The 12,674-nt window shown below is 45.4% G+C and overlaps 10 non-coding genes across 10 annotated transcripts; all 10 read left to right on the top strand.

Moving 5' to 3' along the window:
* The first annotated feature begins 431 nt into the window (after window positions 1-431).
* On the top strand, window positions 432-622 carry LOC141208819 (U2 spliceosomal RNA). The gene has a single exon (XR_012279032.1). It is a non-coding gene; the product is annotated as a U2 spliceosomal RNA (small nuclear RNA).
* A 1,122-nt stretch (window positions 623-1,744) lies between these two features.
* Window positions 1,745-1,935, top strand: LOC141210380 (U2 spliceosomal RNA). Its single transcript, XR_012280551.1, has one exon. It is a non-coding gene; the product is annotated as a U2 spliceosomal RNA (small nuclear RNA).
* Window positions 1,936-3,056: 1,121 nt separating this feature from the next.
* On the top strand, window positions 3,057-3,247 carry LOC141208818 (U2 spliceosomal RNA). The gene has a single exon (XR_012279031.1). It is a non-coding gene; the product is annotated as a U2 spliceosomal RNA (small nuclear RNA).
* Window positions 3,248-4,372: 1,125 nt separating this feature from the next.
* LOC141208817 (U2 spliceosomal RNA) lies at window positions 4,373-4,563 on the top strand. Its single transcript, XR_012279030.1, has one exon. It is a non-coding gene; the product is annotated as a U2 spliceosomal RNA (small nuclear RNA).
* A 1,122-nt stretch (window positions 4,564-5,685) lies between these two features.
* Window positions 5,686-5,876, top strand: LOC141208816 (U2 spliceosomal RNA). The gene has a single exon (XR_012279029.1). It is a non-coding gene; the product is annotated as a U2 spliceosomal RNA (small nuclear RNA).
* A 1,119-nt stretch (window positions 5,877-6,995) lies between these two features.
* LOC141208815 (U2 spliceosomal RNA) lies at window positions 6,996-7,186 on the top strand. The gene has a single exon (XR_012279028.1). It is a non-coding gene; the product is annotated as a U2 spliceosomal RNA (small nuclear RNA).
* Window positions 7,187-8,312: 1,126 nt separating this feature from the next.
* On the top strand, window positions 8,313-8,503 carry LOC141210143 (U2 spliceosomal RNA). Its single transcript, XR_012280320.1, has one exon. It is a non-coding gene; the product is annotated as a U2 spliceosomal RNA (small nuclear RNA).
* A 1,119-nt stretch (window positions 8,504-9,622) lies between these two features.
* On the top strand, window positions 9,623-9,813 carry LOC141208814 (U2 spliceosomal RNA). The gene has a single exon (XR_012279027.1). It is a non-coding gene; the product is annotated as a U2 spliceosomal RNA (small nuclear RNA).
* A 1,122-nt stretch (window positions 9,814-10,935) lies between these two features.
* LOC141210142 (U2 spliceosomal RNA) lies at window positions 10,936-11,126 on the top strand. The gene has a single exon (XR_012280319.1). It is a non-coding gene; the product is annotated as a U2 spliceosomal RNA (small nuclear RNA).
* A 1,120-nt stretch (window positions 11,127-12,246) lies between these two features.
* Window positions 12,247-12,437, top strand: LOC141210402 (U2 spliceosomal RNA). Its single transcript, XR_012280571.1, has one exon. It is a non-coding gene; the product is annotated as a U2 spliceosomal RNA (small nuclear RNA).
* The last annotated feature ends 237 nt before the right edge of the window (window positions 12,438-12,674 follow it).

The raw sequence follows: 12,674 nt of genomic DNA, 5'->3' as shown, positions 1-12,674 counted from the left end.
GAACGCTGGCTGCGCGTGTCATAATAGGCTCTGAGCCTTTATATACCTGCGCACAGCAGCAGCCACCTTCAGTCTGCTGCTGGACAGCCAGCAGCAGCAGCAGCAGGAGAGGTAATTAATCAGCAACCCTCCTGCTAAGGGTAGACAGCTGCTCGTTCCACCCCCCCCCCCGCCTTAATTGGTTCTCCTCCCTTCCAACGGTGTTGAGGCGGGTGGGAACAGCCGGGGGTTGAGGGTACTGTGCTAAAAGAGGTGGAGTTATGCAGATCTAAAACGCGTGGATTGCAGCAGCAGCAAGCCGAAAAGTGCAGGCATGTGAGGGATCTAGAGGTTGACAGCATGTCTTCTTAACGGGAGTCCAGGTGGCCATCTCCACAAATGGACTTTTCAGAATCCTTGGGTGGCACCGTAGTCGGAAACCAATTCTGGTTATCGCTTCTCGGCCTTTTGGCTAAGATCAAGTGTAGTATCTGTTCTTATCAGTTTAATATCTGATACGTCCCCTATCTGGGGACCATATATTAAATGGATTTTTAGAACAGGGAGATGGAAAAAGAGCTTGCTCTGTCCACTCCACGCATTGACCTGGTATTGCAGTATCTCCAGGACCGGTGCACCCCTTCTTTAATGCAGTTTCTAAAATCAGAAAGAATTGAATTCAATGCTTTTTGTTCATTTTGCTTGTTTGTCGGATTTTGGGATGGACTCTTTGGCTTTGCTTTTCTTCTCCTCATTGGATTTTTCATGTTAAAAGTTGCAGAAGCCAGATGACAAGCTCATTTTGGTTCAACTTCAGCAACTGTGCATTGCATTGCCATGTAATGTAATGTAATGCAATGCTATCTATCTAGCTCTCCCTCTATACTTCCTTTTGGATAAACAGACATATTAGGCAAGCATTTTGGAGCTTTCACCTAAATAACTACAGGTGGTGAGATAAGCTGCACAATATAATTGACCTTTCAGTATATTGTTGCACACACACCATCTATTTAGCAAATGCCCTTGTTATCAACAGCAGCCTTTTAAACTCACCTGAGCTAACAGGTATGTGAGCTGGTTACTCTGCTGCGCTTAAAATTTCTTTTTTGGTTTGCTACAATGCCTTTTCTGAAACGTTGTCTCCCTCTGCTGGAACACTGACTTCTTTCATTTAATGCCTGCAGACTATAAAAGAGAAACCAACCCAAAAAGTTTGGTTGATTAGTCTGTGGCATTCTTTTAAACTGTTGCTTATGGCGGTCTCTGTGAGCTTCTCAGTGACATTCAGCCATCCAGGTATCCCGCCTGCAGTAGACGGAATGTGGCAATGGAACGCTGGCTGCGCGTGTCATAATAGGCTCTGAGCCTTTATATACCTGTGCACAGCAGCAGCCACCTTCAGTCTGCTGCTGGACAGCCAGCAGCAGCAGCAGCAGGAGAGGTAATTAATCAGCAACCCTCCTGCTAAGGGTAGACAGCTGCTCGTTCCACCCCCCCCCCCCGCCTTAATTGGTTCTCCTCCCTTCCAACGGTGTTGAGGCGGGTGGGAACAGCCGGGGGTTGAGGGTACTGTGCTAAAAGAGGTGGAGTTATGCAGATCTAAAACGCGTGGATTGCAGCAGCAGCAAGCCGAAAAGTGCAGGCATGTGAGGGATCTTGAGGTTGACAGCATGTCTTCTTAACGGGAGTCCAGGTGGCCATCTCCACAAATGGACTTTTCAGAATCCTTGGGTGGCACCGTAGTCGGAAACCAATTCTGGTTATCGCTTCTCGGCCTTTTTGCTAAGATCAAGTGTAGTATCTGTTCTTATCAGTTTAATATCTGATACGTCCCCTATCTGGGGACCATATATTAAATGGATTTTTAGAACAGGGAGATGGAAAAAGAGCTTGCTCTGTCCACTCCACGCATTGACCTGGTATTGCAGTATCTCCAGGACCGGTGCACCCCTTCTTTAATGCAGTTTCTAAAATCAGAAAGAATTGAATTCAATGCTTTTTGTTCATTTTGCTTGTTTGTCGGATTTTGGGATGGACTCTTTGGCTTTGCTTTTCTTCTCCTCATTGGATTTTTCATGTTAAAAGTTGCAGAAGCCAGATGACAAGCTCATTTTGGTTCAACTTCAGCAACTGTGCATTGCATTGCCATGTAATGTAATGTAATGCAATGCTATCTATCTAGCTCTCCCTCTATACTTCCTTTTGGATAAACAGACATATTAGGCAAGCATTTTGGAGCTTTCACCTAAATAACTACAGGTGGTGAGATAAGCTGCACAATATAATTGACCTTTCAGCATATTGTTGCACACACACCATCTATTTAGCAAATGCCCTTGTTATCAACAGCAGCCTTTTAAACTCACCTGAGCTAACAGGTATGTGAGCTGGTTACTCTGCTGCGCTTAAAATTTCTTTTTTGGTTTGCTACAATGCCTTTTCTGAAACGTTGTCTCCCTCTGCTGGAACACTGACTTCTTTCATTTAATGCCTGCAGACTATAAAAGAGAAACCAACCCAAAAAGTTTGGTTGATTAGTCTGTGGCATTCTTTTAAACTGTTGCTTATGGCGGTCTCTGTGAGCTTCTCAGTGACATTCAGCCATCCAGGTATCCCGCCTGCAGTAGACGGAATGTGGCAATGGAACGCTGGCTGCGCGTGTCATAATAGGCTCTGAGCCTTTATATACCTGCGCACAGCAGCAGCCACCTTCAGTCTGCTGCTGGACAGCCAGCAGCAGCAGCAGCAGGAGAGGTAATTAATCAGCAACCCTCCTGCTAAGGGTAGACAGCTGCTCGTTCCACCCCCCCCCCCGCCTTAATTGGTTCTCCTCCCTTCCAACGGTGTTGAGGCGGGTGGGAACAGCCGGGGGTTGAGGGTACTGTGCTAAAAGAGGTGGAGTTATGCAGATCTAAAACGCGTGGATTGCAGCAGCAGCAAGCCGAAAAGTGCAGGCATGTGAGGGATCTAGAGGTTGACAGCATGTCTTCTTAACGGGAGTCCAGGTGGCCATCTCCACAAATGGACTTTTCAGAATCCTTGGGTGGCACCGTAGTCGGAAACCAATTCTGGTTATCGCTTCTCGGCCTTTTGGCTAAGATCAAGTGTAGTATCTGTTCTTATCAGTTTAATATCTGATACGTCCCCTATCTGGGGACCATATATTAAATGGATTTTTAGAACAGGGAGATGGAAAAAGAGCTTGCTCTGTCCACTCCACGCATTGACCTGGTATTGCAGTATCTCCAGGACCGGTGCACCCCTTCTTTAATGCAGTTTCTAAAATCAGAAAGAATTGAATTCAATGCTTTTTGTTCATTTTGCTTGTTTGTCGGATTTTGGGATGGCCTCTTTGGCTTTGCTTTTCTTCTCCTCATTGGATTTTTCATGTTAAAAGTTGCAGAAGCCAGATGACAAGCTCATTTTGGTTCAACTTCAGCAACTGTGCATTGCATTGCCATGTAATGTAATGTAATGCAATGCTATCTATCTAGCTCTCCCTCTATACTTCCTTTTGGATAAACAGACATATTAGGCAAGCATTTTGGAGCTTTCACCTAAATAACTACAGGTGGTGAGATAAGCTGCACAATATAATTGACCTTTCAGTATATTGTTGCACACACACCATCTATTTAGCAAATGCCCTTGTTATCAACAGCAGCCTTTTAAACTCACCTGAGCTAACAGGTATGTGAGCTGGTTACTCTGCTGCGCTTAAAATTTCTTTTTTGGTTTGCTACAATGCCTTTTCTGAAACGTTGTCTCCCTCTGCTGGAACACTGACTTCTTTCATTTAATGCCTGCAGACTATAAAAGAGAAACCAGCCCAAAAAGTTTGGTTGATTAGTCTGTGGCATTCTTTTAAACTGTTGCTTATGGCGGTCTCTGTGAGCTTCTCAGTGACATTCAGCCATCCAGGTATCCCGCCTGCAGTAGACGGAATGTGGCAATGGAACGCTGGCTGCGCGTGTCATAATAGGCTCTGAGCCTTTATATACCTGCGCACAGCAGCAGCCACCTTCAGTCTGCTGCTGGACAGCCAGCAGCAGCAGCAGCAGGAGAGGTAATTAATCAGCAACCCTCCTGCTAAGGGTAGACAGCTGCTCGTTCCACCCCCCCCCCCCCCCGCCTTAATTGGTTCTCCTCCCTTCCAACGGTGTTGAGGCGGGTGGGAACAGCCGGGGGTTGAGGGTACTGTGCTAAAAGAGGTGGAGTTATGCAGATCTAAAACGCGTGGATTGCAGCAGCAGCAAGCCGAAAAGTGCAGGCATGTGAGGGATCTAGAGGTTGACAGCATGTCTTCTTAACGGGAGTCCAGGTGGCCTTCTCCACAAATGGACTTTTCAGAATCCTTGGGTGGCACCGTAGTCGGAAACCAATTCTGGTTATCGCTTCTCGGCCTTTTGGCTAAGATCAAGTGTAGTATCTGTTCTTATCAGTTTAATATCTGATACGTCCCCTATCTGGGGACCATATATTAAATGGATTTTTAGAACAGGGAGATGGAAAAAGAGCTTGCTCTGTCCACTCCACGCATTGACCTGGTATTGCAGTATCTCCAGGACCGGTGCACCCCTTCTTTAATGCAGTTTCTAAAATCAGAAAGAATTGAATTCAATGCTTTTTGTTCATTTTGCTTGTTTGTCGGATTTTGGGATGGACTCTTTGGCTTTGCTTTTCTTCTCCTCATTGGATTTTTCATGTTAAAAGTTGCAGAAGCCAGATGACAAGCTCATTTTGGTTCAACTTCAGCAACTGTGCATTGCATTGCCATGTAATGTAATGTAATGCAATGCTATCTATCTAGCTCTCCCTCTATACTTCCTTTTGGATAAACAGACATATTAGGCAAGCATTTTGGAGCTTTCACCTAAATAACTACAGGTGGTGAGATAAGCTGCACAATATAATTGACCTTTCAGTATATTGTTGCACACACACCATCTATTTAGCAAATGCCCTTGTTATCAACAGCAGCCTTTTAAACTCACCTGAGCTAACAGGTATGTGAGCTGGTTACTCTGCTGCGCTTAAAATTTCTTTTTTGGTTTGCTACAATGCCTTTTCTGAAACGTTGTCTCCCTCTGCTGGAACACTGACTTCTTTCATTTAATGCCTGCAGACTATAAAAGAGAAACCAACCCAAAAAGTTTGGTTGATTAGTCTGTGGCATTCTTTTAAACTGTTGCTTATGGCGGTCTCTGTGAGCTTCTCAGTGACATTCAGCCATCCAGGTATCCCGCCTGCAGTAGACGGAATGTGGCAATGGAACGCTGGCTGCGCGTGTCATAATAGGCTCTGAGCCTTTATATACCTGCGCACAGCAGCAGCCACCTTCAGTCTGCTGCTGGACAGCCAGCAGCAGCAGCAGCAGGAGAGGTAATTAATCAGCAACCCTCCTGCTAAGGGTAGACAGCTGCTCGTTCCACCCCCCCCCCCCGCCTTAATTGGTTCTCCTCCCTTCCAACGGTGTTGAGGCGGGTGGGAACAGCCGGGGGTTGAGGGTACTGTGCTAAAAGAGGTGGAGTTATGCAGATCTAAAACGCGTGGATTGCAGCAGCAGCAAGCCGAAAAGTGCAGGCATGTGAGGGATCTAGAGGTTGACAGCATGTCTTCTTAACGGGAGTCCAGGTGGCCATCTCCACAAATGGACTTTTCAGAATCCTTGGGTGGCACCGTAGTCGGAAACCAATTCTGGTTATCGCTTCTCGGCCTTTTGGCTAAGATCAAGTGTAGTATCTGTTCTTATCAGTTTAATATCTGATACGTCCCCTATCTGGGGACCATATATTAAATGGATTTTTAGAACAGGGAGATGGAAAAAGAGCTTGCTCTGTCCACTCCACGCATTGACCTGGTATTGCAGTATCTCCAGGACCGGTGCACCCCTTCTTTAATGCAGTTTCTAAAATCAGAAAGAATTGAATTCAATGCTTTTTGTTCATTTTGCTTGTTTGTCGGATTTTGGGATGGACTCTTTGGCTTTGCTTTTCTTCTCCTCATTGGATTTTTCATGTTAAAAGTTGCAGAAGCCAGATGACAAGCTCATTTTGGTTCAACTTCAGCAACTGTGCATTGCATTGCCATGTAATGTAATGTAATGCAATGCTATCTATCTAGCTCTCCCTCTATACTTCCTTTTGGATAAACAGACATATTAGGCAAGCATTTTGGAGCTTTCACCTAAATAACTACAGGTGGTGAGATAAGCTGCACAATATAATTGACCTTTCAGTATATTGTTGCACACACACCATCTATTTAGCAAATGCCCTTGTTATCAACAGCAGCCTTTTAAACTCACCTGAGCTAACAGGTATGTGAGCTGGTTACTCTGCTGCGCTTAAAATTTCTTTTTTGGTTTGCTACAATGCCTTTTCTGAAACGTTGTCTCCCTCTGCTGGAACACTGACTTCTTTCATTTAATGCCTGCAGACTATAAAAGAGAAACCAACCCAAAAAGTTTGGTTGATTAGTCTGTGGCATTCTTTTAAACTGTTGCTTATGGCGGTCTCTGTGAGCTTCTCAGTGACATTCAGCCATCCAGGTATCCCGCCTGCAGTAGACGGAATGTGGCAATGGAACGCTGGCTGCGCGTGTCATAATAGGCTCTGAGCCTTTATATACCTGCGCACAGCAGCAGCCACCTTCAGTCTGCTGCTGGACAGCCAGCAGCAGCAGCAGCAGGAGAGGTAATTAATCAGCAACCCTCCTGCTAAGGGTAGACAGCTGCTCGTTCCACCCCCCCCCGCCTTAATTGGTTCTCCTCCCTTCCAACGGTGTTGAGGCGGGTGGGAACAGCCGGGGGTTGAGGGTACTGTGCTAAAAGAGGTGGAGTTATGCAGATCTAAAACGCGTGGATTGCAGCAGCAGCAAGCCGAAAAGTGCAGGCATGTGAGGGATCTAGAGGTTGACAGCATGTCTTCTTAACGGGAGTCCAGGTGGCCATCTCCACAAATGGACTTTTCAGAATCCTTGGGTGGCACCGTAGTCGGAAACCAATTCTGGTTATCGCTTCTCGGCCTTTTGGCTAAGATCAAGTGTAGTATCTGTTCTTATCAGTTTAATATCTGATACGTCCCCTATCTGGGGACCATATATTAAATGGATTTTTAGAACAGGGAGATGGAAAAAGAGCTTGCTCTGTCCACTCCACGCATTGACCTGGTATTGCAGTATCTCCAGGACCGGTGCACCCCTTCTTTAATGCAGTTTCTAAAATCAGAAAGAATTGAATTCAATGCTTTTTGTTCATTTTGCTTGTTTGTCGGATTTTGGGATGGCCTCTTTGGCTTTGCTTTTCTTCTCCTCATTGGATTTTTCATGTTAAAAGTTGCAGAAGCCAGATGACAAGCTCATTTTGGTTCAACTTCAGCAACTGTGCATTGCATTGCCATGTAATGTAATGTAATGCAATGCTATCTATCTAGCTCTCCCTCTATACTTCCTTTTGGATAAACAGACATATTAGGCAAGCATTTTGGAGCTTTCACCTAAATAACTACAGGTGGTGAGATAAGCTGCACAATATAATTGACCTTTCAGTATATTGTTGCACACACACCATCTATTTAGCAAATGCCCTTGTTATCAACAGCAGCCTTTTAAACTCACCTGAGCTAACAGGTATGTGAGCTGGTTACTCTGCTGCGCTTAAAATTTCTTTTTTGGTTTGCTACAATGCCTTTTCTGAAACGTTGTCTCCCTCTGCTGGAACACTGACTTCTTTCATTTAATGCCTGCAGACTATAAAAGAGAAACCAACCCAAAAAGTTTGGTTGATTAGTCTGTGGCATTCTTTTAAACTGTTGCTTATGGCGGTCTCTGTGAGCTTCTCAGTGACATTCAGCCATCCAGGTATCCCGCCTGCAGTAGACGGAATGTGGCAATGGAACGCTGGCTGCGCGTGTCATAATAGGCTCTGAGCCTTTATATACCTGCGCACAGCAGCAGCCACCTTCAGTCTGCTGCTGGACAGCCAGCAGCAGCAGCAGCAGGAGAGGTAATTAATCAGCAACCCTCCTGCTAAGGGTAGACAGCTGCTCGTTCCACCCCCCCCCCCCCCCCGCCTTAATTGGTTCTCCTCCCTTCCAACGGTGTTGAGGCGGGTGGGAACAGTCGGGGGTTGAGGGTACTGTGCTAAAAGAGGTGGAGTTATGCAGATCTAAAACGCGTGGATTGCAGCAGCAGCAAGCCGAAAAGTGCAGGCATGTGAGGGATCTAGAGGTTGACAGCATGTCTTCTTAACGGGAGTCCAGGTGGCCATCTCCACAAATGGACTTTTCAGAATCCTTGGGTGGCACCGTAGTCGGAAACCAATTCTGGTTATCGCTTCTCGGCCTTTTGGCTAAGATCAAGTGTAGTATCTGTTCTTATCAGTTTAATATCTGATACGTCCCCTATCTGGGGACCATATATTAAATGGATTTTTAGAACAGGGAGATGGAAAAAGTGCTTGCTCTGTCCACTCCACGCATTGACCTGGTATTGCAGTATCTCCAGGACCGGTGCACCCCTTCTTTAATGCAGTTTCTAAAATCAGAAAGAATTGAATTCAATGCTTTTTGTTCATTTTGCTTGTTTGTCGGATTTTGGGATGGACTCTTTGGCTTTGCTTTTCTTCTCCTCATTGGATTTTTCATGTTAAAAGTTTCAGAAGCCAGATGACAAGCTCATTTTGGTTCAACTTCAGCAACTGTGCATTGCATTGCCATGTAATGTAATGTAATGCAATGCTATCTATCTAGCTCTCCCTCTATACTTCCTTTTGGATAAACAGACATATTAGGCAAGCATTTTGGAGCTTTCACCTAAATAACTACAGGTGGTGAGATAAGCTGCACAATATAATTGACCTTTCAGTATATTGTTGCACACACACCATCTATTTAGCAAATGCCCTTGTTATCAACAGCAGCCTTTTAAACTCACCTGAGCTAACAGGTATGTGAGCTGGTTACTCTGCTGCGCTTAAAATTTCTTTTTTGGTTTGCTACAATGCCTTTTCTGAAACGTTGTCTCCCTCTGCTGGAACACTGACTTCTTTCATTTAATGCCTGCAGACTATAAAAGAGAAACCAACCCAAAAAGTTTGGTTGATTAGTCTGTGGCATTCTTTTAAACTGTTGCTTATGGCGGTCTCTGTGAGCTTCTCAGTGACATTCAGCCATCCAGGTATCCCGCCTGCAGTAGACGGAATGTGGCAATGGAACGCTGGCTGCGCGTGTCATAATAGGCTCTGAGCCTTTATATACCTGCGCACAGCAGCAGCCACCTTCAGTCTGCTGCTGGACAGCCAGCAGCAGCAGCAGCAGGAGAGGTAATTAATCAGCAACCCTCCTGCTAAGGGTAGACAGCTGCTCGTTCCACCCCCCCCCGCCTTAATTGGTTCTCCTCCCTTCCAACGGTGTTGAGGCGGGTGGGAACAGCCGGGGGTTGAGGGTACTGTGCTAAAAGAGGTGGAGTTATGCAGATCTAAAACGCGTGGATTGCAGCAGCAGCAAGCCGAAAAGTGCAGGCATGTGAGGGATCTAGAGGTTGACAGCATGTCTTCTTAACGGGAGTCCAGGTGGCCATCTCCACAAATGGACTTTTCAGAATCCTTGGGTGGCACCGTAGTCGGAAACCAATTCTGGTTATCGCTTCTCGGCCTTTTGGCTAAGATCAAGTGTAGTATCTGTTCTTATCAGTTTAATATCTGATACGTCCCCTATCTGGGGACCATATATTAAATGGATTTTTAGAACAGGGAGATGGAAAAAGAGCTTGCTCTGTCCACTCCACGCATTGACCTGGTATTGCAGTATCTCCAGGACCGGTGCACCCCTTCTTTAATGCAGTTTCTAAAATCAGAAAGAATTGAATTCAATGCTTTTTGTTCATTTTGCTTGTTTGTCGGATTTTGGGATGGACTCTTTGGCTTTGCTTTTCTTCTCCTCATTGGATTTTTCATGTTAAAAGTTGCAGAAGCCAGATGACAAGCTCATTTTGGTTCAACTTCAGCAACTGTGCATTGCATTGCCATGTAATGTAATGTAATGCAATGCTATCTATCTAGCTCTCCCTCTATACTTCCTTTTGGATAAACAGACATATTAGGCAAGCATTTTGGAGCTTTCACCTAAATAACTACAGGTGGTGAGATAAGCTGCACAATATAATTGACCTTTCAGTATATTGTTGCACACACACCATCTATTTAGCAAATGCCCTTGTTATCAACAGCAGCCTTTTAAACTCACCTGAGCTAACAGGTATGTGAGCTGGTTACTCTGCTGCGCTTAAAATTTCTTTTTTGGTTTGCTACAATGCCTTTTCTGAAACGTTGTCTCCCTCTGCTGGAACACTGACTTCTTTCATTTAATGCCTGCAGACTATAAAAGAGAAACCAACCCAAAAAGTTTGGTTGATTAGTCTGTGGCATTCTTTTAAACTGTTGCTTATGGCGGTCTCTGTGAGCTTCTCAGTGACATTCAGCCATCCAGGTATCCCGCCTGCAGTAGACGGAATGTGGCAATGGAACGCTGGCTGCGCGTGTCATAATAGGCTCTGAGCCTTTATATACCTGCGCACAGCAGCAGCCACCTTCAGTCTGCTGCTGGACAGCCAGCAGCAGCAGCAGCAGGAGAGGTAATTAATCAGCAACCCTCCTGCTAAGGGTAGACAGCTGCTCGTTCCACCCCCCCCCCCCGCCTTAATTGGTTCTCCTCCCTTCCAACGGTGTTGAGGCGGGTGGGAACAGCCGGGGGTTGAGGGTACTGTGCTAAAAGAGGTGGAGTTATGCAGATCTAAAACGCGTGGATTGCAGCAGCAGCAAGCCGAAAAGTGCAGGCATGTGAGGGATCTAGAGGTTGACAGCATGTCTTCTTAACGGGAGTCCAGGTGGCCATCTCCACAAATGGACTTTTCAGAATCCTTGGGTGGCACCGTAGTCGGAAACCAATTCTGGTTATCGCTTCTCGGCCTTTTGGCTAAGATCAAGTGTAGTATCTGTTCTTATCAGTTTAATATCTGATACGTCCCCTATCTGGGGACCATATATTAAATGGATTTTTAGAACAGGGAGATGGAAAAAGTGCTTGCTCTGTCCACTCCACGCATTGACCTGGTATTGCAGTATCTCCAGGACCGGTGCACCCCTTCTTTAATGCAGTTTCTAAAATCAGAAAGAATTGAATTCAATGCTTTTTGTTCATTTTGCTTGTTTGTCGGATTTTGGGATGGACTCTTTGGCTTTGCTTTTCTTCTCCTCATTGGATTTTTCATGTTAAAAGTTGCAGAAGCCAGATGACAAGCTCATTTTGGTTCAACTTCAGCAACTGTGCATTGCATTGCCATGTAATGTAATGTAATGCAATGCTATCTATCTAGCTCTCCCTCTATACTTCCTTTTGGATAAACAGACATATTAGGCAAGCATTTTGGAGCTTTCACCTAAATAACTACAGGTGGTGAGATAAGCTGCACAATATAATTGACCTTTCAGTATATTGTTGCACACACACCATCTATTTTGCAAATGCCCTTGTTATCAACAGCAGCCTTTTAAACTCACCTGAGCTAACAGGTATGTGAGCTGGTTACTCTGCTGCGCTTAAAATTTCTTTTTTGGTTTGCTACAATGCCTTTTCTGAAACGTTGTCTCCCTCTGCTGGAACACTGACTTCTTTCATTTAATGCCTGCAGACTATAAAAGAGAAACCAACCCAAAAAGTTTGGTTGATTAGTCTGTGGCATTCTTTTAAACTGTTGCTTATGGCGGTCTCTGTGAGCTTCTCAGTGACATTCAGCCATCCAGGTATCCCGCCTGCAGTAGACGGAATGTGGCAATGGAACGCTGGCTGCGCGTGTCATAATAGGCTCTGAGCCTTTATATACCTGCGCACAGCAGCAGCCACCTTCAGTCTGCTGCTGGACAGCCAGCAGCAGCAGCAGCAGGAGAGGTAATTAATCAGCAACCCTCCTGCTAAGGGTAGACAGCTGCTCGTTCCACCCCCCCCCCGCCTTAATTGGTTCTCCTCCCTTCCAACGGTGTTGAGGCGGGTGGGAACAGCCGGGGGTTGAGGGTACTGTGCTAAAAGAGGTGGAGTTATGCAGATCTAAAACGCGTGGATTGCAGCAGCAGCAAGCCGAAAAGTGCAGGCATGTGAGGGATCTAGAGGTTGACAGCATGTCTTCTTAACGGGAGTCCAGGTGGCCATCTCCACAAATGGACTTTTCAGAATCCTTGGGTGGCACCGTAGTCGGAAACCAATTCTGGTTATCGCTTCTCGGCCTTTTGGCTAAGATCAAGTGTAGTATCTGTTCTTATCAGTTTAATATCTTATACGTCCCCTATCTGGGGACCATATATTAAATGGATTTTTAGAACAGGGAGATGGAAAAAGAGCTTGCTCTGTCCACTCCACGCATTGACCTGGTATTGCAGTATCTCCAGGACCGGTGCACCCCTTCTTTAATGCAGTTTCTAAAATCAGAAAGAATTGAATTCAATGCTTTTTGTTCATTTTGCTTGTTTGTCGGATTTTGGGATGGACTCTTTGGCTTTGCTTTTCTTCTCCTCATTGGATTTTTCATGTTAAAAGTTGCAGAAGCCAGATGACAAGCTCATTTTGGTTCAACTTCAGCAACTGTGCATTGCATTGCCATGTAATGTAATGTAATGCAATGCTATCTATCTAGCTCTCCCT

Source organism: Phyllobates terribilis, unplaced genomic scaffold (assembly GCF_046119375.1).
Source record: "Phyllobates terribilis strain yellow unplaced genomic scaffold, ASM4611937v1 Scaffold_169__1_contigs__length_4117513, whole genome shotgun sequence".
In the NCBI taxonomy this organism is placed as follows: domain Eukaryota; kingdom Metazoa; phylum Chordata; class Amphibia; order Anura; family Dendrobatidae; genus Phyllobates; species Phyllobates terribilis.
This window is presented reverse-complemented; position numbering and strand designations above follow the sequence as displayed.